The 26179-nt window shown below is 44.9% G+C and overlaps 1 protein-coding gene across 3 annotated transcripts in view; it reads left to right on the top strand.

Annotated features, from left to right (window-relative positions):
- LOC113902481 (multidrug resistance-associated protein 4) overlaps positions 1 to 26179 on the top strand; it is a 185915-nt gene that overhangs the window by 11333 nt on the left and 148403 nt on the right. The gene's annotated exons all lie outside the window — the stretch shown is intronic.

Here is a 26179-nt window from a genome sequence, read left to right as displayed (position 1 = left end):
TCCATTTCCTCTCTCAGCTCCCCTCCTGCTGAAGTAAGAGGCAGGGTCTCCTCTCATTGTGGGCACAGCCACGCTGAGCACTCCTGGACTCGCTGAGATATTCAAGAATACCTTGCTACCTTAAGCACATTTCTATACTACCAGGTAGAAGGCTGTCACAACCATGATTAACGTTTGTATCGATAAAAGATTGGCCAAGCACAGCCACTTTCTTTGCCTCCAGCTGAAGAAACTGAGGTGCAGAGAGGTTAAAAAAATTTCATGTCCAAAGCAACACAAATTTGTAAATGGGGAGGAGGCTGTTATTTCAGCTTCAGATGTTGAAAGTCAAGTGCCAGAGACCCTTGGAAGGCAGAGAATGAGTTACATACAGCTCTAAGAGTGGTGTGAGCCAAGAAGACAACAGGTGGTGCTTGTAAAAAAAGCTATATTGTATCTTCGTTTGTGCAGAAATTCTCAAGTCCATTTCCAAAAGCATATTGCACTACAAATGATGCCTTTATTCCTAAACATTTAACAATCTGGTGTTGGTTCAGTCTTAAATTTCTGACGTGTCCCCTGGTTCCTAATGGATGTTAGCATTTGACTTGATTGTAGAGCAAAGCAAAACCTTTGTGTTCCTTATATCCTGGTCTTTTGACAGGCCAGGATCCTAGTATTCTTGCGCTTGCATCTTTTTGTTTTATTTATTTTAAGATTTTTGTTTATTTTGTTTATTTTTGTTTTTTTTGGCTGGGCCATGCAGCTTGTAGGATCTTCGTTCCCTCACCAGAGATCAAACCCCAGCTCTCAGCGGTGAGAGCATGAAGTTGTAACCGTTGGGTAGCTAGGGAATTCCTGCATCTTTTTATTTTGGAAGGAAATTATATGGTATGGCAGCCTCCCTTCTGCTCCTCTCCCCAACAAAAGGGGGGGGGGGAAGAACCTTGATTTGATAGGAAATCAGATTAATAGTAAAATTTTTGATTGCCTGAAGTTGTAGAGCTGTTCTCAGTCTGTTTTCAAAAAGTTGCTCCTTTTGGCCTGCCTCAACTCCTGGTTTGCCCAAGACAGTCCTGATTTACACTCCTTAATCACACTGTAATTATTAACAGCACCCTGTTTTACTCCTAGCAGTATCTTAGTGATAGTGAAGTCACTCAGTCATGTCCAACTCTTTTCGACCCCATAGACTGTAGCCTATCAGGCTCCTCTGTCCGTGGGATTTTCCAGGCAAGAGTACTGGAGTGGATTGCCATTTCCTTCTCCAGGGGATCTTCCCGACCCAGGAATCGAACCCGGGTCTCCTGCGTTGCAGGCAGACGTTTTACCATCTGAGCCACCAGGGAAGCCCAGCAGTATCTTAGGTTGGGTGATAAATAATATGGTCGCTCTAACAGAGCTAAATTCATATTCCATAAAATATGTTCCTCCCTCACCAGTGGGTTCAGTCCCTGCGTGGGGAAGATCCCCTGAAGAAGGGAATGGCAACCCAGTCCAGTATTCTTGCCCGGAGATCCCATGGGCAGAGGATCCTGGCAGGCTACAGTCCATGGGGTCGCAAAATGCTGGACATGACTGAGCAACTAACACACACACACACACACACACCTGTGGAGTATGGGCAGGAACTGTGGACAGAGTTCAGCTAAACTTTGATGTATTTGAGTAATGACAAGTGAAATCCTGTTACTGTCACCACTTGAGCAGGTATCCTTCTAAGATAATCCCTGACCTGTGATTTGTACGTGAGAGTGATGGCTGTGAAAGCTGCAAGGAGAGTGTGTGCTCCTGGAGGTGGCACTTGGGCATCTGGGTTGCTTGGTCCTTCCAGCCATGGGCCCCCGGGGAATGCACAGAGTCACTGGGGCTGGAGGCACAGTGCCTAAGGGGTCTCCTGAAGGTGTATGCAAGTCCAGCCATTGAAGGTGCTTATCTCCAGCTGAACAGAAAGCCAAGACGAGGGCACTTTGAGCAGCCAGGCACCAGGGAAGCCCTGGGTCAGGTGGAGAGGCTGGCAGTTCCCCAGATGACCCGCACCCTCACCGTCTTAGGTAGCTAAGACGATAGACTGGTTACACTGCTTTTGCAGTGGGTTGGAGGAAGAATAGGCCAAGGGTTCTGAGGGGTGTGGGGGCTCCCTTGGGCTCGGCCAAGGCTGAGGACCCCTCTGCCCTGTTGGAAGGACCCCATGTCTGAGATGAGGCTCAGTAAGTGACTCTGAACTCTGTGCTGACTGTCCTGGCTGGTAACCAGCTGTGTGATCTCGATCTTGGTCCAGATCCAATCTGAGCCAGTTTCTTTATTCGCCCAATTGAACATGTTAGCATTAGCCTTGTGGGTGGATGGAAAGGAGATATTAGATGTCAGCCACCTTTGCTGCTTTCCTCGGGGACCTCAAGCCCAGCTACTCTCTCCCAGGTTCCCTGGTTCTCTCCCTCCTACAGGACATTCTTTTATGCTCTCTGTTGCTTAAGAGGCAAACACTTAGCGTCTCAGGATTTTTCTTTAAGTGCTTTAGGCCTTTGGGCTTCTGCCCCACTGTTCCTTTGGCTTGGAACAGGATGAACCACTTGTCCTTCGGGTCTTGGTCCTCACCTGGCCTCCTTGGTGAGCTGTGTTCTTCACCCCGTCTAAAGTGGCCGTCCCCACCCTCAGTTGTGTCTTCCTGTTTTATTTTCTGTCTGGTTATTATCATTGTTCTTGACCTGTCTCTATAATTTGATTATCATCCCTCTTTTCAAGTTTGAACTCTGTAAAAAAAAAAAAAAAAAAGACCCTATCTAAGGTCTCAGAGAAGGCAATGGCACCCCCACTCCAGTACTGTTGCCTGGAAAATCCCATGGATGGAGGAGCCTGGTAGGTTGCAGTCCATGGGGTCTCTAAGGGTTGGACACAACTGAGCGACTTCACTTTCACTTTCCACTTTCATGCATTGGAGAAGGAAATGGCAACCCACTCCAGTGTTCTTACCTGGAGATTCCCATGGACGGAGAAGCCTGGTAGGCTGCAGTCCATGGGGTCGCACAGAGTCGGACACGATTGAAGCGACTTAGTAGTAGTAGTAGTAGTAGTAAGGTCTAGAACCTAGAAAAGTGTCTTACTTAATGGGTGATGAAGATTAATTTGAATTAAAGTTATAATTCTGGTTTCCCTATAGTCCTGTGATTGAGATTCCTAGTGAAAAAAAGCTTGTGGGTTGCATCCTTTTTTATTAATAAAGGGGTCATGCATATCTTATGGTTTGAGGGCTACTTCCCAGGGGATTGAGGGAGAAAGGTCTCATCTGGATATGCCTCTCTTGACCATGGCATTCAGCTCACGGGCTGGTTTAGGGCTGGGAGACAGAACGGCCTGGAGCCAAGGTGACACTTCAGTTCAGGCACTCCGTCGTGTCGACTCTTTGCGACCCCATGGACTGCAGCACACCAGGCCTCCCTGTCCATCACCAACTCCCGGAGTTTACTCAAACTCATGTCCATTGAGTCACAGGGCATCCATAAAGAATCTCCTGCAGAGCATTCTCCCTGCTGACAAAACCTGTTTCTGTTGTTTTTGGTTGCTTTTTTCCCACCTCTGCAAGCTTTTGTGCTTATAGGAAACTTTTTTTTTAAGCAAATGGGAGAATGTACCAAAATTATTAAGGAAGCTGTTTTAGCCTGTCCTCAGATTCACTAGGGAGTTTTCTCTCTCTCTACTTAACTTCCAATCAAATAAGCTCTTTAATAATAGATCACATACAGAGAGGCTTTTCAAAAGATGTTTTTGTTCTTTCTGGATATACAGTTAGCTATTCAAGCTAAGGGTTGTTATGTTCATAATTGACCTATAATACTTCAAAGAATGAACTGGTTTAGCTGGAATTTTCCTAAAGTCAGTCCTGTTGACTTTGTATTGCCCAGATAGAAAGTGTATGATTTATAATTAGCCTTCCCCCTTTAACTCTGAGTAATAGGCAGAAAGGCTATTAGATTTTAAATTGGTGTTAAATTTTGGACAGCTGTTCTCAATATTGTGTAAAGAATTCCACATTGTCTGTCTGGAGTCTCTGCTGAGAGACGAGTTGCCTAGAAGACAGACGGACAGAATAGTCTTAAAGAAGGACTGACCTGTTGCGGAAGAGTGGTTTTATATTCAAAGCCAGTGTGGGCGCTGGGGGTTTTTCCATCACACCCTCTGCCTTAGGGCTGTTGGGCCTTGTCTGTTTTGTTTATGGAGCTTAAGCATCTTTCAGTAGTTCAGTCGCTCAGTCATATCCGATTCTTTGCGACCCCACGAATCGCAGCATGCCAGGCCTCCCTGTCCATCACCAACTCCCAGAGTTTACTCAAATTCATATCCATCGAGTCGGCGATGCCATCTAGCCATCTCATCCTCTGTCGTCCCCTTCTCCTCCTGTCCCCCCAATCCCTCCCAGCATCAGTCTTTTCCAATGAGTCAACTCTTCGCATGAGGTGGCCAAAGTACTGGAGTTTCAGCTTCAGCATCAGTCCTTCCAAAAAACACCCAGGACTGATCTCCTTTAGAATGGACTGGTTGGATCTCTGTGCACTCTCAAGAGGTATCTCCAACACCACAGTTCAAAAACATCAATTCAAAAGCATTAATTCATGACCACTGGAAAAACCATAGCTTTGACTAGATGGACCTTTGTCGGCAAAATAATGTCTCTGCTTTTTAGTATGCTATCTAGGTTGGTCATGACTTTCCTTCCAAGGAGTAAACATCTTTTAATTTCATGTCTGCAGTCACCATCTGCAGTGATTTTGGAGCCCCAAAAAATAAAGTCAGCCACTGTTTCCCTATTTGCCATGAAGTGATGGGACCAGATGCCATGATCTTAGTTTTCTGATTGTTGAGCTTTAAGCCAACTTTTTCACTCTCCAAATATGAACTCAAATCACTGCTTTTTGGAGAAGGAAATGGCAACCCACACCAGTGTTCTTGCCTGGAGAATCCCAGGGACGGGGGAGCCTGGTGGGCTGTGGTCTATGGGGTCGCACAGAGTCGGACACAACTGAAGTGACTTAGCAGCAAGCAAAGAACTATCCTGTATAAATGACTTAACTGCCTCTTTACTGCCCTTCTCAGGGGGATGCCCACACCCTTTCTCTCCAAGTGTGTGTGCATCTCTGCCTTGCTCCTCTCTTAACTGAACAAACTGTTTCTTTGTGTGCTTTCCCTCTTGTTGTAACGCTGTGTCTAATAATAAACTTTGTACCTACATTTACAAAAAAAAAAAATCACTGCCTTTTTTTTTTTTTATAACTGCATTTTCTCCTAATCATGTAGGTTGGTGACATAGAAATTCAGTGAAAAGGTAGGCTCAACTACTTTATTAGTTATTCTGTTTACTTGGAGGAAAATCATAGCTGTGTTATCAGCTGCACTTCTTTTCAAACCTCATACCATTTGCCACAAAATATTTTGGATTGTAGGGCAACATCGGCCAGGGGCTGAAGTCTCTGTCAGTGTTCCTGCCTTAAATATTAAAAATCAGTTGCAAAAAATATAAATAAATAAAAATTAGTTGCTATGCTGTATGGTTCAGTGGTAAAGGATCTGCCTGCCAATGTAAGAGATGCAAGTTCGATCCCTGGGTCTGGAAGATCCCCTGGAGGAGGAAATGGCAAACCACTCTAGTATTCTTGCCTAGGAAATCCCATGAACAGAGGAGCCTGGTGGACTAGTCCACGGGGTGTCAGAGAGTCAGCCATGACTGAGTGAATCACCAGGTCAGGTCATCTTATAGAAGCATCTGATGATCATGCCTGAGGAGAAAGAAGCTTGGGCAAAAACTTGAAGAGCTGAAGTAGGTTGTTAAGAAAACCCTGGAGCCAGTTAGAAGAGGCATTGGACAGAACAAGAAGGTCCATGGCATTGGACAGAACAAGAAGGTCATGGTGCTGCACCAAGAGTCCTCTACCCTCCCAGTGGAACAGAAGGAAATGCATCAGATGCTGCCTCGGTGAACAGGGTGCCTTTTTTGTCAACTTACTGTGTTTTCAGTGTCTTCCTCTGGGGAATTGAAGGCACAATGCGAGTCTGATAGGTGGACCTGAAGAGTCATGACCCCAGGGGAAGGGACTAGGAACAAAAAGAAGCAGTAACAGAGGGTGTTATTCCAGACTTCACACCTGAGCCAAGTTGAAAGCTACCGAAGATCTGCACAAGACAGAATTGCACCCTGAGATTCACTCCTGTGTTGAAGGGGGCCCTTGTTTGTCCCTTCTGAATGAATCATCGGAGAATGAGAATGTCTAAAAATTAGAACTATGCTGTGAGGAGACTTTGGGGGATAAAAGTTTGGAAATTTGGGGGAAGCTCCAAATAAGTGTTCTGAATAAATTGTATTTGAAATAGAGATAATTGGAATTGATGCATCTTTTTTTTTTTTTGATGCATCTTCTTGATTTTTTTTTTTTTTTTTTTTGATGGCAGAGTATCTGTTTTTCTTCTCCTTTTTGGGGACATAAGATCAGTGGGGACACATATGACACATAGGTTTGTTTTTGTGTTAAGTATTTTGTGCAAGAATTTAGTTCTGCCTAGAATAGACTTTGCAATATGTATTAGGGGATTTGGGGAAATGAACACAGTAAAGATAGCTTGTGGCCTCATGGGGCTTGAACCCTCCACTGAAAGTAGAGAGGGTTGATTTAGATTTCTTATTTGGCTGAAATTTGTGGCAATTCCAACAGCGGTTGGCTGGAAGGTGCTTTCTTTCCTGGCTATGGAAGGTTTTTCCTAAGTACACGAACAGTGTGAGATATTGTCTCAGGTCCCTGATATTAAGCAGTCTGCACCTCTTTGAGGTCATCCAATAATTTAGATTTCTCATGCATCCCAATTCGGGCTTCCCAGGTAGCTGAGTGAGTGGTAAAGCATCTCTGCCTGCAAATGCAGGAGACACAGGTTCGATTCCTGGGGTCGGGAAGATCCCCTGGAGGAGGACATGGAAACCGACTCCAGTATTCTTGCCTGGAGAATCCCATGGACAGAGGAGTCTGGTGGGCTACATACAGTCCATGGGGTCGCAAAGAGGTGGACCTGACTAAGTGACTGAGCGTGCGTGTACATACACACCCATGAATGCCAACTCAGATGGCTTTTTGTTAGATTTCGTGGGCAGAGGCTTGCGATGAGAGTTCTTGGGGAAAGCTGAGGGGAAGGGTTGGAGCTTCCTGAATATTACCCAGGCTTTGGTTTAATGGTGATTTTAGGTTGAGGGAACGCTGTCCCTTCTCCTGGTTTCATGCAAAGCCATGTCATGTTCTGTGCCCTGTTTCTCTTAGGCCTAATGTCTGTTGCGCTAAATAGCAAAGGAACATGAAGTTAAGTAAGCTTCACCTTAAACCTCAAAGAAGTTCCATTGCAAACTGGAGCTATCGTGGGAGTTATTGCCAAGTTCTCATCTGCTTCTTGCAAAATTTTGGACAAACAGGTTGATATTTATATGTAGGTCTTATAAACCCTGGACTGCTAGGATGTCCAGGGCTGCAAATATTTGCCCAGGTTTTATACAGACAGTCTGTTAACGATATCTGTGGTCTCAGAGAGTAAACAACTTCCACATGGACTTCTGTGCGAGACTGGCATGGCTGGTGGGGCCTGTGTGTGAACCCAAGGCCCGTGTGTGCCCCTCTTGTCCTCTACTGCTTGGCTAGCTGTCGGTGTTCTGTGCTCTGGAGATTTCACTGTTGACAGCCCTGTGCTCTGACTCAGGGTGGCAGATACTGTTTTTAGTAGAACCCAGCCAACTAGTATCACGTTGCACATACTAAAGCAATCTGTCTGCAGCTGTCTCTGAATTCATTTGCTAGCTGCACTTTGAGACCAGAGTTAATCATAGAGCTGAGTTAAATTCTGTCATGGGTCAGGAGAGAAAGGCCAGCCGGCTATTTCTGGTGGGTCTATTTTGGCATGTCTTCTACTGCTCATCATTGGACTGCCATCTCTGAGGCATCAGAAAGGAGAACCTCTTCGGTGGGTGGCTCTGCAGACCAGCAGTATTGCCGTCACCTGGAGCTTGGGCGAAATGTACTCTCAGGTCCTGCCACAGGCTTAGTGAATCAGAATCTGTATTTGACCAAGGTCTCCAGGTGATTGAAATCCATGGGGCTAGGCCAGGCTCCTCTTGTCTTCTGCTTCGCTGAAGCAGGTTCTGAGGGTGGAAGAGGAGAGCGTGGAGAAGGTGCGCTCATCATGGTTTTAAGGTCTGGGTCCTGTGTGTGAGTCACACACAGCCCTTTTATCTCCCACATCACATGGTCTCACCTAGCTGCAGGAGGCTTGGGAAATAGAGTCAGACCATGTAACAGGAGTAAGAAAAGGAAGGATCAGATTCAGAAATGGGCAAAGCAGTGGATTAGCTGAGCTATGCTGTGGATGGAGTTCAGCTGTAAACTTTATGCCCAGCTTTCTTTTTGTTACTCCTTTTATTTTTTTCTCAACTCATTATACCAAAAGATTTAAAAAAAAATATGCTCATTGCTGATGAGAGGAAAAGATTAATTTTATTGCTAAGCTCATACAACACCAATATTATCATTGGGTGACTCACTTTCACAGAGGAAATAACCCAACATCTACGACTGATGTAAGATGTGGATTTCCCCCTAGTCTTCCCTTCCCTGTCATGATGGAAAATGGCAAGCATATATACAAAGCAGAGGGAGCACCCATCTGTGAGTGTCAGCAAGCGGACCGCCTCATGGCAAATCTTGATTCAACTCACTTCTGACTCACTTCCTGTCCTAAACATGAACTGTCCTTTTTTTTTTTTTTTGCAAGTCTGATGAGTGAAGAATGCTGTTATGGGTTGCATTGTGTCCCTGTAAAACTTATGTGTTGAAACCCTAGTGCCCAGGACCTCAGAAAGTGACTGTTGTTTGGACATTGGGCCTTCAAAGAGATGATTAGGTGAAAATTAAGATGTTAGTGTGGGCACTAATCCAATATGACTGGTGTCCTTGTAAGAAGAGAAATATTGGACACTAGTGATGAATATGCATAGAGGAAAAGGGCCTGTGAAGACGCACAGGAAGTGGCCCTCTGTAAACCAAGGGGAGAGACCTCTGAGGACACCAACTCGGCCAGCACCTTCATCTTGGACTTTTAGCCTCCAGAACTGAGCAGCTTCCATAATTTTAAGTCACATAGTCTGTGGCGTTTTGTTGTAGCAGCTCTAGAAAACAAAGAATAAATGGTATATGGAATACAAATGGTACACCTACCGTTGCTGTGTTTCTTTTCCTTTTTAAAGGAAGAGCACTGTAACCTACTTTTCTTAATAAGTCTCTGCACACATTTGTTTTACAAGTCTTTGCAGGAAAGGGTCAATATGATTATATACACTCATACAGACCTGCTAAATTATCACATTGTATATCATCTCGCTTCATATTTTTGTTTTTGCTCTGTGTCATGCAACAGGCACAGAATATTAGAAAAACAAAGCCATAGCTTTAGAGAATTATTATAAACTTAATACCTTGTAAGTTAACCAGGTCATGAAAGAAGGTTCTGCCAGCTCTGCTTGCTACCCTCCAGTATTCTATTCCAGTCACAAGCCCTTCCCTTTCCTCAAAAAGAAAATTCAGCTTCAAACTCTTCAGGGTCTATATTTAACTTTTCATCAGTGTACCTGTAATGTATTTATTTTTTTAGTTTGAGTTTTAGTTAGTCTGCATACTCTGGGTTCACATTCTGCCTCTTTTTGGAATGCAGTATAATTTACTATAGGCAGCACCTTTTGGTAACTAGCACAGATCCTATATTTTTAAAATAGCTCTAAAATATTCTAGCATGTTAGCATATTTTAGCAATATATCTGTTTTGGGGCACTTGCAATTTGGCTACTTTCTAAGGAAGTATTTCAAGTATAATCATCATATCTGGACTGATTCTTTAATTCCGAACCATATAACCCATTCATCCTGAAACTACAGATGAAAATGCGTATCTCCACCCCAGGTGCTGGTCTGTGCACTGGGGAGAGAAAGTGCTGGCCTTCTCCCCAAAGCTTTAGAGCTTAGCTCTGTGGAGTAATTTCTAAAAGTTAAATTTCTGAGGCAAAGGATACACTGGCTTTGTATTAATAGCTTTAATGAAACCTATCTGGATGGTTTTAAAGAAAAATTGGATCGATTTGAAATATGCCAATGCTGTAATTGGGTCTATGTTGACTTTGGAGGGAAAAATAAAATTGGGTCTGGCATGGTACCTTCGAATTATTCTGATTCCCAACAAGGCTGATGTTTCCCCAACACTGATTACTGTTGGGTTTCCTGAACAGGTTGACTGTTTCTCCCTCTGTCGTGGACCCTTGGGCTTCCCTGTTGGCTCAGTGGTCAAGGATCTGCCTGCCATTACAGGAGATGATCCCTGGGGATTTTATCTCTGGTCAGGAAGATCCCCTGGAGAAGGAAATGACAACCCACTCCAGTGTTCTTGCCTGGGAAATCCCATGGACAGAGGAGCCTGGTGGGCTACAGTCCATGGGGTCACAAGGAGTCGGACATGACTGAGCGACTCAATAACGGGCTCCTTAGCAGTGAGGCAGGGCCGTCTTCTCCTCACAGGTGTGCCTGCCTCAAGTCCTTCTGCTTACTAGTGTGGTCCCTGGTGCTTGGAATTCATCAAGAGCTTTTCTCCTACCTCCTGCCAGTTACGGATCTCCATTTCCACCGCTGTGTGGAGGCTTAGACCTCTTCCACTCCTGAGCTAGTGGTCAGTGGTGGCCGGACCGGTAGACGAGGGGTCACCAGTGATGGAGCCCTGTGCATCCCCTTTCAGGAGCTGGTCTGCTAGGCAGTATTTTGAATTCTTTGCCCATCCTTTCCTCAGGCATCCGCCACAGGTAGATTCTAAGGTGAGGGAGAGATCTTTGACTTAACCCATTGTAAGCTTCCTCAGGCCAGGTACCTCAAAGCATGAGTTTTTGCTTCTAGTCAATCATTTAACTGACCTTGGCGTCTTGGGCCTGTTTTCCTCTCTGGGGCTCTTGGACTGCACTTAGGTTTTTCCAAAGAGGGTTCTAGCTCTCACCTCCTATGATCTAACAATCATTTACCACCGCCCATCTTTCCTAGAAAGACAGTTCTCCGTGTGGTTCGTGACCAAATCCACGAGAAATGCTTGCTTAAAACGCAGATTCTTCGTCTCCACCCCAGTTCTGGGGAGTCGGAACCCCAGTGAATGGGGTCTGTGTCTATTTTGAAGAAGCTTCTCAGGTGATTTCATTGTAGATTAAAATGTGGGAAGTCTATCCTAGAGCGTGTGGCCACCAGGCAAGAGGAGAGAGCTCTTAAAACATTCCTAATCTCTTCCTTCAGAGTTGGCAGAAGTGTTCATAGTGACGGAAATAGGTCTAGGACCTCAGTTGTGTGTCAGCTGAGGGAAGGACAGCAAGGTTGTGGGAGAAAGAGGTGGTCAAAGCAGGGGGAGCCAGTTGGTGAGCAGACCTCTCGGCCAGCAGAACGTTTCCTGAGGTGTGAGCTGATAATGTGTGATCATAAGCTCTAGGGAAGAGTCCCCCTTAACGCTGAAGTCTGGCCCCAACTCCCTGGAGCTGACCCAAGCCTCACAGGTGAAGGGCATGTTCCTCCCCAAGACTGCCCTCTTTTCAGAAACCAGCTCTCAGTCCCGAGGTCCCCAGGCCACCCTCACTTTTGACCAACTGGCTACAAATTTAGCGGTTCCCACCACCCCCTCCTGTTCACTAATTAATCGAAATAACTGAACACTGTTTTGTTCTGGCAAACAGATTCAAACTGGAAGGCTGAGGTTTGAGAGGGTCCTAATCTCTAGGCTTCCTTGTCTTACCCCAGTGGAAACAGGTCGTGTCACCTCCCAGCACATCAGTGTGTCATGATACTCAGAGTATGGCCAACCAGGAAATCACCCCCAAGATTTGGAATCCAGAGTTTCTATTGGGGATTCATTATGTATGCATCACGAAATGGACCGCTGGGTATGTGATTGATCTTATCTTCAGACCCCCCTCTATGAAGATCAGACTGAAAGTATGTGACTCACAGGGGCAGCCTTCTAATTCCATGGTTGGTCTTCCTGGTATGGCGAGCCCCCATCTTGAATCATCTGTTAGCATAACCTTTAGGGGGTCAGGCATGAGTCACCTTGTTAGCAAAAATCATCAGAGTTCACACTAATGTTACTTGGAAAATTCCATGGACTTAGAGGAATGAGGACAAGTAGCAGTCACAGTCTTTTTTTTTTTTAGCTTTATTGAAGTAAATTGACAAAATTGTAAGATATTTGCTTTACAGTTTGAGTTGATAAATGTATGCATTGAGGAAAGATTCCATCAAGTTAACTAATACTGGTATATCGTTCACCCCATGGTTACCTTTTTTGGGTGAAAACATGTTAATTCTACTTTCTTAGCAAATTTCAGTTGTACAATATACTGTTAGCAACTGTATTCACCATGCTTTATATTAGACCGTCAGACCTTATTCATCTTAGAACTTGAAAGTATGTGTACTTTTACCAGCTTTCCCTTCTTATTCCCAGCCTCCTTCCAAGCCCCTGGCAACCACTTTTCTTTTGTTTCTTTAAGTTTGACTTAAAAAAGATTCTGCATGCAGTATTTGTCTTTCCCTGACTTACTTCACAAAGAAAACATAATGCCTTCTAGGTACATCCATGTTGTCACAAATAACAGGATTCCTTTTTTAAAGGCTGAATAATATTCCGTTGTTTTTATGTGTGTTGGGGTGAGTGTGTGTGTGTGTGCGCACGTATGCATGCATGCCTACACGTGTATATTAGTATCAGTTTCTTTATCCATTCCTTTGTCACTGGACGTGTAGGTCGTCTCCTTGCCCTGAGTGCTGTGGTTAGTGCTGCAGTGACCATGGGAGTACAGGTATCTCTTTGAGATAAAGATTTCATTCCTTCGGATGTTTACCCCAAAGTAGGATTGCTGGCCTGTATGGTAGTTCCATTTTTAACTTTTTGCGGAACCTGCATACTGTTTTCCATAGTGGCTACACCAGTTTACATTCCCACCAACAGTGTATGAGGGTTCCCTTTTCTTTATATACTCTCTAACACTTATTTCTCGTCTATTTTGGTGACAGCCATTCTGACCAGTGTGAGGTGATATCTCAAAGTGGTTTTGATTTGTATTTTCCTAGTGATTGGTGATACTAAGCATCTTTTCATGGGTCTGTGGGCCATCTTTTTACTTTCTTTGAAAAAATGTCTATTCAGATCCTTCACCTGTATTTTAATCAAGTTTTTTGTTTGTTTGATATAAGTACAGCTACTCTGCTTTTTTTTGTTTCTGTTTGCATAAAATATCTTTTTCCATTCTCACACTTTTAGGTTGTGTAAGCTGAAGTGACTCATATACAGACAACATAAGATGGGTCTTTTTTTTTTATCCATTCAGATACTCTGTGTCTTTTGGAGAATTTAGTCTGTTTACATTTATAGGAATTACTTATAGATGTGGGCTTACTGTTGCTATTTTGTTAACTGCTTTCTGGTTGTTTATATTTTGTACCTCATTCTCTTGCCCTCTGTGATCTGATGCTTTTCTGTAGTGTGCCTCTGACTGCACGCATAGCTGGTTTATCCGTACAGGCTGTTTCAGGCCCAGGTCCCTGTGTTGTATTTAGTTGTCATATCTCTTTAGTATGCTTCAATATGGAATGACTCCAGTCGCTCATGTCCTTGACATTTTTGAAGAATACAGACCATTATGGTGTAGACTGTTCTTCAATTTGGGTTTGTCTGATATTTCTTCATAGTAGGAATACTGAGAGAATACAGTACTCAGTAAATCTTATGCACCTGCCCTCCACTTGCCTCATTTCTGGATGGTAACTTTTGTCACTTGATTAAGATGGTGTTTGCCAGGTTTCTCCATGTATTAAATAATTTACCAGCTGAAGCCACTCCCCTCTGCAGTGTCATTAGAATACAGTAAAGCAGTTGATTTTTTTGGGGGGAGGGGGGTCTATCCTACAAATCTGATATAATGTGTATTTGTTACTTCTCTACCTGTGTTTTTCCCCTCTTTTGTTAGCTGTTTGCATCATGACTAACAGTTCAATGAGCCATCTATTTCTTACATTTTGTTTTAATGAGAATGAACATAATGTAATGTGTCTTGCTCATGAGCAGAGTTGCTCATAGATATAGTTTTTTATACATTATTATATAGAACATATATTACAGAGTTTTTAATATGTCACTGGCATGCTGATCTTAAGGAATTTAATTAAGAATTAATTTGAGGACTTCTGGTGGTCCAGCAGTTAAGAATCTGTGTGCCAGTGTCAGGGACATGGGTTCGATCCCTGGTCTGGGAAGATTCCACCTACATGCCATGGAGCAACGAAGCTCATGTGCCACAACCCTTGAGCCAGTGTGGCAGCTTCTGAAACGCACGTGCCTGGAGCCTATGCTCTGCCACCAGAGAGGCCCAGGTACACAATGAAAAGTAGCCCCCGCCAGCCACAATTAGGGAAAGCCCTTGTGTAGCAACGAAGACCCACTGCAACCAAACTAATGTTTAAAAAAAGAAATTAATTTGATATAGAGTTACTATTTCAGTTTATATTACATAGGATAATAAAATAAGTTGCAGCATTTTTAAATTGATTTGACTTTCTAGGGTTAACCAGTAATAGGATGTTGAATTTTAAACTGATTGTTGATTCACCTGGGTTATCTCTATGGTAGTCTGGTTCAGTTCAGTCCAGTCACTCAGTTGTGTCTGACTCTTTGCGACCCCATGAATTGCAGCATGCCAGGCCTCCCTGTCCATCACCAACTCCCGGAGTTCAGTCAAACTCATGTCCATCGAGTCGGTGATGCCATCCAGCCATCTCATCCTCTGTCGTCCCCTTCTCCTCCTGCCCCCGATCCTTCCCACCATCAGAGTCTTTTCCAATGAGTCAACTCTTCCCATGAGGTAGCCAAAGTACTGGAGTTTCAGCTTTAGCATCATTCCTTTCAAAGAACACTCAGGGCTGATCTCCTTTAGGATGGACTGGTTGGATCTCCTTGCAGTCCAAGGGACTCTCAAGAGTCTTCTCCAACACCACAGTTCTAAAGCATCAATTCTTCGGCAGAGCTCCAGAATTAGGACCAAGCAGAGGACAACCAAGATTAGTGTTACTAGAGGAAAGCTTCAACATCAAGTTGAATCTAATTTATTTCAGTGAAGCTACATGAATTAATGAAGTAAGTGTATTGGTCACACCTACTTAATATTTCAAAGTCAATGCCTAAGTACTCTCGTTGCCTTCCACAGTCCATTGTCTACAAAATGCCTTAGAAGATTCCACAATTTCCTGTTACTTTTCTTTGTGGCTCAGCTGGTAAAGAATCTGCCTGCAGTGCAGGAGACCTGGGTTGGAAGATCCCCTGGAGAAGGGAAAGGCTACCCTCTCCAGTCTTCTGGCCTGGAGAATTTCATGGACTGTATAGTCCATGGGCAGAGAAGGCAACAGCACCCCACTCCAGTACTCTTGTCTGGAAAATCCCATGGATGGAGGAGCCTGGTAGGCTGGGGTCGCTAAGAGTCAGACACGACTGAGCGACTTCCCTTTCACTTTTCACTTTCATGCATTGGAGAATGAAATGGCAACCCACTCCAGTGTTCATGAGCGACTTCCCTTTCACTTTTCACTTTCATGCATTGGAGAATGAAATGGCAACCCACTCCAGTGTTCTTACCTGGAGAATCCCAGTGACGGGGGAGCCTGGTGGGCTGCCGTCTATGGGGTCGCACAGAGCCGGACATGACTGAAGCAACTTAGCAACAGCAGCAGCAGCATAGTCCATGGGATCGGGAAGAGACGGACATGACTGAGTGACTTTCGCTTCACTTCACTTAAGGATAAGTCAACATTTTTTTTCTTATTTAAATAATTCTTTCAGTATTTTAAGTTGTAGCTTGATCAGTAATATAGACACCACTTTAAGTGTTGACAACAGAACACAGATAATTAGTTAGTGAGGAATGCACAAAAGCTCTCAGAAATTATAGGCTATCACACTTAAGATTTCAGCTGCCCCTGCAATCAGGGAGCAATTTGAAGATTGGCTGAAACTGGTAAAGAATCTGTCTGCAGTGCAGGAGACCTGGGTTCTATTCTTGGGTAGGGAAGATTTCCTGGAGAAGGGCATGGCAGCCCAATCCAGTATTCTTGCCTGGGGAATCCCATAGACAGAGGAGTCTGGCAGGCTACAGTGCATAGAGTCACACAGAATCATAAACAACTGAAGCGATTTAGCATGCATGCACAAAGAGGGGACTTGCGTGGCAGTCCAGTGGTTAAGACTCTAAGCTTCAAATGCAGGGGGCATGGGTTTGTTCTCTGGTCAGGGAACTAAGCTATCCCTGATGCCATGCAGTGTGGTTTAAAAAAAAAAAAAAAACCCAAACCCCACAGAACCTCAGATTTGTTATCGGTTGAAGCCAATTGTCAAAAAAGCAGTAATGACTTCACCTCCCTTCATCCTGTTATACTCCATGGAAATACTTTTTGTTGGTTTTGTTTTTCTGGAAGGCTTCTTTCCTTGTCCTCTAGTCTCCTTAGTGAATGCCAAGTGATTCTTCTGAACTCGACTCAAACTTTGTTCTCCTAGAAATACTCCCTAACCTCCCTCTAGCAAATGGTTCCCAGACCTGGCTGATGATTGGAACTGTCTAGTGGGGTCTTTAAGAAGACCACCCCTTGGGTTCCGTCTTGGTTCACTCTGATTCATTCATTTGGGATGGGGCTCTGGGTACCTGTTGGTCTTTATTTAAAAATAACCCAGTCTGAGCTTGTGATTTTGACTTCACTGTGGTTGGGACTGTTGGTATAAATACCAGAAGTGTGTCAAAGCACACTCTATGGCAGGGTGTCGAACTTGAGCCAGCATCAGAATCACCTGGAAGGCTTGGTATAGTATGGATGGCTGAGCCTTACTCAGCGTTGATCATGGTTGGGACTGAGAATTTGTTTTTCTGATGAGGAGTTACAGGATGCTAATCTTTTTACTCTGGGGACCACAGTTTGAGAACCTGTTCTGTACAGAAGATGCGTAAGCTGGGGGTTTGATCCTTTTATCCCTACTGCAAAAGCCAAGAAGCAGATCCTGTGTGCATAGCTCAAAACCTCACTTGCCACTTCATATCTTAATGATATGTTAACGTTGATCCCTTGTTCCCCAGCCTTAACTGCTGGAGGACAATTGAAAGTGTTAGTTGCTCAGTCGTGTCCGACTCTTTGCAACCCTATGGACTATAGCCCACCAGGCTCCTCCTGTCCATGAAATTTTCCAGGCAAGAATCCCAGAGTGGGTTGCCATTTCCTTTTCCAGAGGATCTTCCCTATCCCAGGATTGAACTCTGGTCTTCTTCATTGCAGGCTGATTCTTTATCATCTGAGCCACCACTAATAGTGATGTGTTTATGTCATCATCCTTGATTTGTTGGCTAAGGGCCTCCTGCCAGTATCCTGTGGCTACTCTCTGGGGCCAACCTTTGAAGAAAAGTTCTACCCCTTTTCCAGAAAGATGGTGGGGCAGTTGTTCTGATCCAGGAGATTTTGCCACCCAGGTATTGTCGCTGTAGGTTGTCACAATTTGGGGTGAGGAGATACTACTGGCATCTGGAGGAAATAGTCCTGGGATAGTGCTCACCCTCCTACAAAGCACAGAAGTGCCTCCCACAGGAAAGAACCATGCAGCCTGAGATGTCAGCATTGCTGAGCTGGAGAACTCCTGCCTAAGAGGAAACGGTTCTAGTGAGGTGGTCGGTTTAGCTGCCTAGTTGTGTTCAACTCTTGCAAACCCATGGACTACTGTAGCCCACCAGACTCCTGTGTCCATGGGATTTGCCAAGCAAGAATACTGGAGTGGGCTGCCATTTCCTCCTCTGGGGATCCTCCTGACACAGGGATCGAACCAGGGTCTCCTGCATTGCTGTTGGATTCTTTACCCCCTGAGCCACCAGGGTCTTACTGTGAGATCTTTCTGCGTGCCTCTCACTTGTCCCTCCCTCCAGCCCCTGCTTTTAGACTCGCTGACCCAGGTCTCCCTATTTCTGTAGCCCCCTTGCCTCACCAGCCCTGCCCAGGCTGGGCCACAAAAGCCTCCAGTAATCAGGGCTGGCAGAAGCTGCAGGGAACATTAACCAGTGGTTAATAATTCGCCACAGCTAAAAGTGCTTTAAAATGCATAATTTATTCAACAATAAATGACTTACTTGAGTGGGTTGAGGGCACTTGAATGATTAAACTGGCCTCAGCAGACCTACACATTCCCCTCTCATCAAGAGACGTAGAGAGCGTGTGTGAGTGCTCTTCGCCGCTGTTTCTCCACCAGACGGTCATCCATTCATTTACTCTGCCGAGTTCTGAATGACTCACTTGGTGCCAGGCCCAGTGAATTGCCAGGGATCGACTGGGTCCTGCCCTCATGGAGCTCTTATTCCAGCGAGGAGAGGGACAAAATACATAAGTGCGTTATTTTTTTCTCTCAACAAATAGATTGCAGTAAAAGGGTAAAAAGAAAGCTGGAAGAAGGAAATAGAAAAGCTGGATCTGCTTTTGTAAACAAGGCAGTCCAGGCCTTTCTGTGGAGGCAGCAATTGGCTTGAGACCTGGGAGAGAAAAGGTGTTAAGTAATCATGGGGGAAATGAGAAAAAATGTCTATTCTCAGGAAGGGGCACAGCAGTCAGGAGCCAGGCGGGCTCTTGGAAACACAACAGGTCAGCATGGCTGGAACACTGCATAAAGGGGCTGGACACTGAGCAAAGGGACTGAGTACTGAGCAAAGTGGGGTGGTGAAAACCTGTAAAGGTCATAGCATGTCTTTGCTAATTTTTCCTTTCATTCAGTATTGATTTTCTTTCTTTTTTAAATTATTTTTAAAAATTTATTTATTTTAATTGGAGGCTAATTACAATATTGTGGTGGTTTTGCCATACACTGACATGAATCAGCCATGGGTGTACATGTGTTCCCCATCCTGAACCCCGCTCCCACCTCCCTCCCCACCCCATCCCTCAGGGTCATCCCATTGCACTAGCCCTGAGCACCCTGTCTGCTTTTCTTTTTTTTTAAATGCTCCACAAGTTACTGTAATTTCTGGGAAGATGTGCCAATGTTTCTGGGGCTTTGTGTACTCCTGGGGCATCCGTGAGCCCTCCTGAGAGTGTGGGCCTGCCCAGAGAGGTATTGCCCTTTATAGCTTAAGTACTTGGCTTCTTTTACATGTCACTTCCTTCTCACTCTGTGGGAAACAGCTGACCCAGAGTGGCCACCTAATGTGAGGGGGGGAGGGACGAAAGCCCTCAGAGGAGGTTATTACCATGCGGCTTAGTGTTCACTGAGCTTCACTGTGTCCCAGGGGCCGTGCTGGTCACGGAGTCTGTGAGGCCGTCTGCCCTCAAGGGAGCCCCAGTCTGTTATGGAGATGGTGGCCCTAAGAGCGTTGCTGTCCACACCAGTGTTGTTCAGACATAACAACCCATTAGTGCAGCTGGGAAATTAATTTAATCAATTTCAGCTGGTATTTCTTTCTTTTTAAAAACAATTTAAAAAGTTTGTGGTAAAATATGCAGCATGATATGTACCACTGTAACCATTTTCAAGTGTACACTTGAGTCGCAGCAATGATGTTTCACCCTGTGCAACTGTCATCAACATCCACAGGATTCTTTTCATTAGTAGCGATGGAATGTACCTATTACTCTGACTACCCATTCCCCTCCCGTGATCCCCTGGTGGTCACCATCCTGCTGTCTCTCTCATTTTGATTCTTTTGGATACAGCATATAAGTTGAATCATACGGTGTTCTCAGTGTGATGGCTTATTTCACTTAGCATAATATCCTCCAGTTTCATCTGCGTTGTAACCTGTGTCAGAATTTCCTTTTTTCAAGGCTTAGAAATATTCCAATGTGGGCTTCCCTGGTGGCTCAGTGGTAAAGAATCCACACCTGCCGATGCAGGTGAGCCGAGTTCGATCCCTGGGTCAGAAAGATCCCCTGGAGAAGGAAATGGCAACCCACTCCAGTATTCTTGCATGGGAAATCCCATGGACAGAGGAGCCTGGCAGGCTGCAGTCCAGGAGGTAGCAAAGGAGTCAGATATGACTTGGCTACTAAACAACAAAACAATACTCTAATGTATGTGCGTGTCACGTACCAGAAAACGTGTACCACATTTTGGTACATTTCATCATTGTCCTCTTGGGTCACTTTCACCTTTTGGATACTGTGAGTAATGCTTCTGTCATTATAGGTATACCGCCTGGCATTTATTTTGTAATGAAGTAGGATAGAATAGAAAATATCAGGGGACATGTGCCCATAGCATGGGCAGACCCAGAGCACTGATGAAGCCCGAGGTGCAGCTTCGCGAGCTCTATGAGCCTACATTAAGCTAAATGCACCAACGTTTATTTCCCACAGACTGATACACTTTGAGCAATCTGTGAAAAGCATCAAGATGACCCTCAGTTCTGTAGCCTTGGGTTAGGCGGGTCCTTTTGACTAAGAAAATGTGACTTCATGTTCATATATATTTAATTCAGCTTCTGGAATTGTTCTTTGACCTAAGTAAGGTAGTTTCTTTCCTATGCTTTGTGGTTTCTCAAATCCCAATGAAGAGCCATCAAAGCCTTGCTTGGGTAGGCAGTCATACTCCCTACTGTCAGCGGGGATACCTGGAACTTGGAACCAAAGCTCTGTCTTTCCTCATGGGGGGAGAACTTGAATAGTTTGGAAGGAAGCGCTTGATTGGAACAGGCCCTGAAAGCCTGATATTCAGAGGCGAGTCAGCACCAGGCACTCAGGAGCTCAGGGGGACTTTGGTGATGACGGAGTCCTGTATCTAGTGGTGGCCTTTCATGCTGCACTAAGTAGATAAGGTTGATCACCTGCTGGATGTGAGGTCCCTTACTTGTTAGTTCCAACAAGCACTGTTTTAATCCCTTCAAAAGCTTGGGAGGTGGCCAGCGTGAGTATTATTTTACTCGTGATTCCTTGTTTTATTCTCATTGTTAACTGAATTGTGTCCAAATGTGTCAAAATAATTTTTTTCTTTTTTTTGAGAAGGGGATTAGGGTAGTTACCATGCACGATAGTTGTAGATTCTCAGTGTTGGTTGTAGTGTGGGAAAAAATGTTGGGAAGGTATGTGGTGATAAGACAAAGGACCCTATGAAGATGAGAAAGGCATGGATTAGCCAGTGGCAAGAAAAGGGAGTCAAGAAGGCCAGGGATGAAATAGAAAAGGCCTGGAAGCTGTGAGGCCGGAAGGTTTTGCCGGCCCCACAGGCTGGGAGGACCCTGGTGGGCCCCAGGACAGAGGATGTGCAGGGAGCTGGAGAACCTTGGGGAGGGAGGGGTACACAGCCTGTACTATCACTTAGCTTAGCACAAGGATGAGAAAATGGATTCTGAGCAAGTTTTAGGAAATGAAGAAAGTTAAAGAAGAAGAAAGTTAAAGAACCTCCTGATGAAAGTGAAAGAGGAGAGGGAAAAAGTTGGTTTAAAGCTCAACATTCAGAAAACTAAGATCATGGCATCTGGTCCCATCACTTCATGGCAAATAAATGGGGAAACAGTGGAAACAGTGACAGAGTTTATTTGGAGAAGGGGGCTCCAAAATCCCCACAGATGGTGACTGCAGCCATGCAATTAAAAGACACTTACTCCTTGGAAGAAAAGTTATGACCAACCTAGATAGCATATTGAAAAGCAGAGACATTACTTTGCCAACAAAGGTCTGGCTAGTCAAGGCTATGGTTTTTCCTGTGGTCATGTATGGATGTGAGAGTTGGACTGTGAAGAAGGCTGAATGATGAAGAATTGATGATTTTGAACTGTGATGTTGGAGAAGACCCTTGAGAGTCCCTTGGACTGCAAGGAGATCCAAGCAGTCCATCCTAAAGGAAATCAGTCCTGAATATTCATTGGAAGGACTGATGTTGAAACTGAAACTCCAATACTTGGTCACCTTATGTGAAGAGCTGACACATTTGAAAAGACCCTGATGCTGGTAAGGATTGAAGGCAGGAGGAGAAGGGGATGACAGAGGATGAGATGGTTGGATGGCATCGCTGACTCAATGGACATGAGTTTGAGTAAACTCCGGGGGTTGGTGATGGACAGGGAGGCCTGAAGTGCTGTGGTCCATGGGGTCACAAAGTGAGACACGACTGAGGAACTGAACTGAACTGAAGAAAGGAGAGAAGGTTCTAGCTTGAGCATTGCCAGTCAAGTATGGCTAATTGGATTTGGCCGAGGGCCACTTGGGGAAAGCCAGGGTGATGACATGTTTTGAAGATAGCTCACCAGCAGCGTGGGTATTCTGATGTCATTCTGGATGGATTCCAGTGTTGTCTGTGCCAGGCACCGTGGCACGCGAGGCTCATGGATAGTCCATGCAGTGTGTGAGTAGTCATTGCCACGAAGGAGGTGTGCTCTCTGGGACAGTGAGGAGGAGATGCTGCTGCTGGGTAGAGATACTGGTGGGAGGGGAGGAACGGGTATCCTTGGTGGGGAGGACCACTCTTGGAGGAACTGGATTGGAGGGAGGGCTTACTTGGCAGAGATGGAATTGTTGAGCAAACGCTGTCAGTGACAAATTGGAGTCAGGGTGTGAATTGACTCAAGTCTCCCTGTCTAGCTCTTTTGTTCAGGTGGGGAGACACACTTTAGCCTCCAGTCAGTCAGCCATGTGATGGGAGTGAAAACCTTCACCCCTTGATGGTACCCAGAGGGCTCGGCTTGGCTTTTTGAGATATGATATGGTGAAGGGCTTGGTGAGGGTCCTTAAATCAAGAACCGTGGGGAAATAAATCTGCCTAGTTGAGCACCGTCATCTCTTTTTTGCTGGGGCTTACATGGGAATTAGTCAAGAGCGTTGCCGTGGCGATGGCTGTTCTTTGTCTGACCAGACTTGGTTGTGTTCAGAGCATCACTGACCGTTTCAGTTGATCTCTCAGCAGCCCAGGTGAGTGTTGTTATCTCCAGGTGTTATCCCCATTTGCTGGAGGCCATTGTCGAGAAGTTCTATGGCAAGTTGAAGTTCCTGCAACGAGAACATCATTACATTAAAAAAAATTGTGATAAAGGCATGCAACAAAGAATTTTGCCACCTTGACCATTTTAAAGCATACGGTTCAGTAGTGTGAAATACATTCACATTGTTGTACAGTCAGTTTCCAGTACTCTCTTCATCCTACATTCATGTGTAATTAAACAATAACTACCCACTCCCATCCTGCCCCTGGCAGCCTTCGGGCCACTTGGTTTCTCCCTGAATTTAAGTTCTTCCTGTCAGTGGAATCCCGCCGTATTTGTCCTTTGTGACCACATTACTTTACACTCCCACCAGCAGTGTGCAAGAGTTCCAGTTTCTCCACATCCTTCCCAACACTTATTATTTTCTTCCACTCTCCTCCCTGCCTTCCCTCCTTTCCTTCTTCTAATAGCCATCCTAATATATGTGAGATAGCATCTCATTGTAGTTTTCATTTGCATTTCCCTGATGAAGCGATGTTGAGACTCTTACCCCGAGACTCTTACCCCGGGGCAAGCAGAGTTTTAAAGAGGGCCTTTCAGGGTTACGTCCCAGTGCTAATTCCCTGAGCATTTTCTGTAGGGAATGCTGCTGCTGCTGCTGCTAAGTCGCTTCAGTCGTGTCCGACTCTGTGCGACCCCATAGATGGCAGCCCACCAGGCTCCCCCGTCCCTGGGATTCTCCAGGCAAGAACACTGGAGTGGGTTGCCATTTCCTTCTCCAGTGCACGAAAGTGAAAAGTGAAAGTGAAGTCGCTCAGCCATGTCCAACTCTTTGAGACCCCATGGACTGCAGCCTCCTAGGCTCCTCCATCCATGGGATTTTCCAGGCAAAAGAGTACTGGAGTGGGGTGCTATCACCTTCTCCGTGTAGGCAATGACTGTAGGATGAAGGGCCAAGCATGTTTCAAACTTGTGTAGTGGTTATGCTTACAGATCTATACTTTTGTTTTGGAAGGAAATTGAGACCTAGAGATATTAAGGGTCATGGAGATGCTGAACTGGAGGGGATGAAGTGGAGGGAGGCCATAGTTGAGACCTGGGGTCTTCAGGACCATTCATTGCTGGGACTGGAATCCTGGACTGGGGTTCTTTAGAGATGCCAGGAGGCCAGGGTGAGCAATACCTGAAGCTCAGTCTCTCTTATGGCTTCTTTGATAATTGAAAGACATTTCATTTATTCAACAAAGAATTCTTGAGCATCTCTTTACCTATATTATGCTGCTGCTGCTAAGTCACTTCAGTCGTGTCTGACTCTGTGCGACCCCATAGACAGCAGCCCACCAGGCCTCCCTGTCCCTGGGATTCTCCAGGCAAGAACACTGGAGTGGGTTGCCATTTCCTTCTCCAATGCATGAAAGTGAAAAGTGAAAGTGAAGTTGCTCAGTCGTGTCCTACTCTTAGCAACCCCATGGACTGCAGCCCACCAGGCTCCTCCATCCATGGGATTTTCCAGGCAAGAGTACTGGAGTGGGGTGCCATTGCCTTCTCTGTGTTTTATGCTAGGAATAACGCAATAAATAAGAGAAATGTGGTCTCTGCTTTCATGGGTGATTATCATCTGGCTTTGGAAATTTCCTTACCCTGTCAAAATCAGTAGATGATATTCATCTTTGGGCTGTCTTTGCATATTAATCATCATTTAAATGATACATAATTGGTTTGAATAAGGTCTTTTAGTCTTTTGTACAGTTACTGTTTTTTCCATCAATAATAAGTAATTTGTAGAGGGATAATTTGAGACTATGTAAATATCATGATTCACATTAAACTTTCACACTAGTTTTAACTTCTACTGATCATTTTCTGACTCTATTGTTCCCTCTATATTTGTTTCTGTTGTAGAATGCAGGCTTTCCCTTCTCCTATTTATGAAGCAGTAAAGAGTCATGGATTTTTTCATTATTATTGGGTTATCACTTATTGACACTTACTTAATATCCTAGTATCCCAGATTTGGCTAGCATGAGTACCTCAAGCTGGCTTCTTTGTCCTCTGGACACATGTTTATGATTCCTTGAGCTGTTTATTTTATGAGGCAAGTTGTCCCTGGCTTATCTTACACTTCCCATGCCTGTTGGTCTCAGCCTATCAATAGTGATGCTGTTGCTGGGAATGCCTGGGGCTCTGCTCACCTGGGCCCATTCTTGTTACAGCAGCCCCCACAGACATTTTCCCCATTGGAGCCCATGCTGTGGCTGGACTTGTCCTTGTGGTTCTTGACTATGACCATCAGGGAACTTTGAAATGGCAAAGTTTATTATGCACATGTCCTGGAGGGTACAAGGCATGCCTAGGGCCACACAGCAAGGTCCTAGGCAGAGAGCGAGATGGATCATGAACGAACCTGGACCTGTGCTTCTGTCTTGTTGGGGTCAATGGCTGGGTACCTGGGGTTTCCAGTCAGTATCTGTTGGTAACTAAAGACATGAGTGAGAATTAAAGTATAGGAACGGAGAAATAAGAAGTCTGTTATCAGAAATCAGATGGTCTATTAGCAGGTCAATTAGAGCTTTCTGAAAAAGGGAACTTCAGGAGTGGAGTGGCCTGGCTCCTTATCTAGTTGTGTAGGTGGCCTGTGTTTATTCTAGCTGAAGTCTCCAAAGTGAGTGTCTCCAAAACATAATGTCAGGCGCTTGCATTATGACCAAAAAAAGCTAATTGTCAGCTGCTAATACATATTGTCAGCTGCTTTTAGTACTTTCCTGGTGGCTCAGTGGTAAAGAATCCACCTGCCAATGCAAGAGACTCAGGTTTGATCCCTGGGTTGGGAAGATTCCCTGGAGAACTGAACGGCAACCCACTCCAGTATTCCCCTGGAGAATCCCATGGACAAAGGAGCCTGGTAGACTACAGTCTATGGGGTCACAAAGATTCAGATATGACTGAGTGACTTACAGTACATATGGCAGCAACATTGGAATCAGCCATTGCTTCAGGGAACCCTGGCTCCTCTTAGAAAGAATATTAAAAAGCAAAGGTCTGGGTGAAGGGGGCCAAGAGGCAGAAACTTCAGGTACAAATAAGTCAGGGAGACATTCAGCATGGTGACTATTGTTGCTAATAATGTGTCACATATTTGAAAGTTGCTGAGAGTTGTCCTTAGAAGTTCTTCTCAGAAACGAACAAGTTGTA

Source organism: Bos indicus x Bos taurus, chromosome 12 (genome assembly GCF_003369695.1).
Source record: "Bos indicus x Bos taurus breed Angus x Brahman F1 hybrid chromosome 12, Bos_hybrid_MaternalHap_v2.0, whole genome shotgun sequence".
Lineage (NCBI taxonomy): Eukaryota > Metazoa > Chordata > Mammalia > Artiodactyla > Bovidae > Bos > Bos indicus x Bos taurus.
The sequence above is the reverse complement of the archived record's forward strand: the minus strand, read 5'-3'. Positions and strand labels throughout refer to the sequence as shown.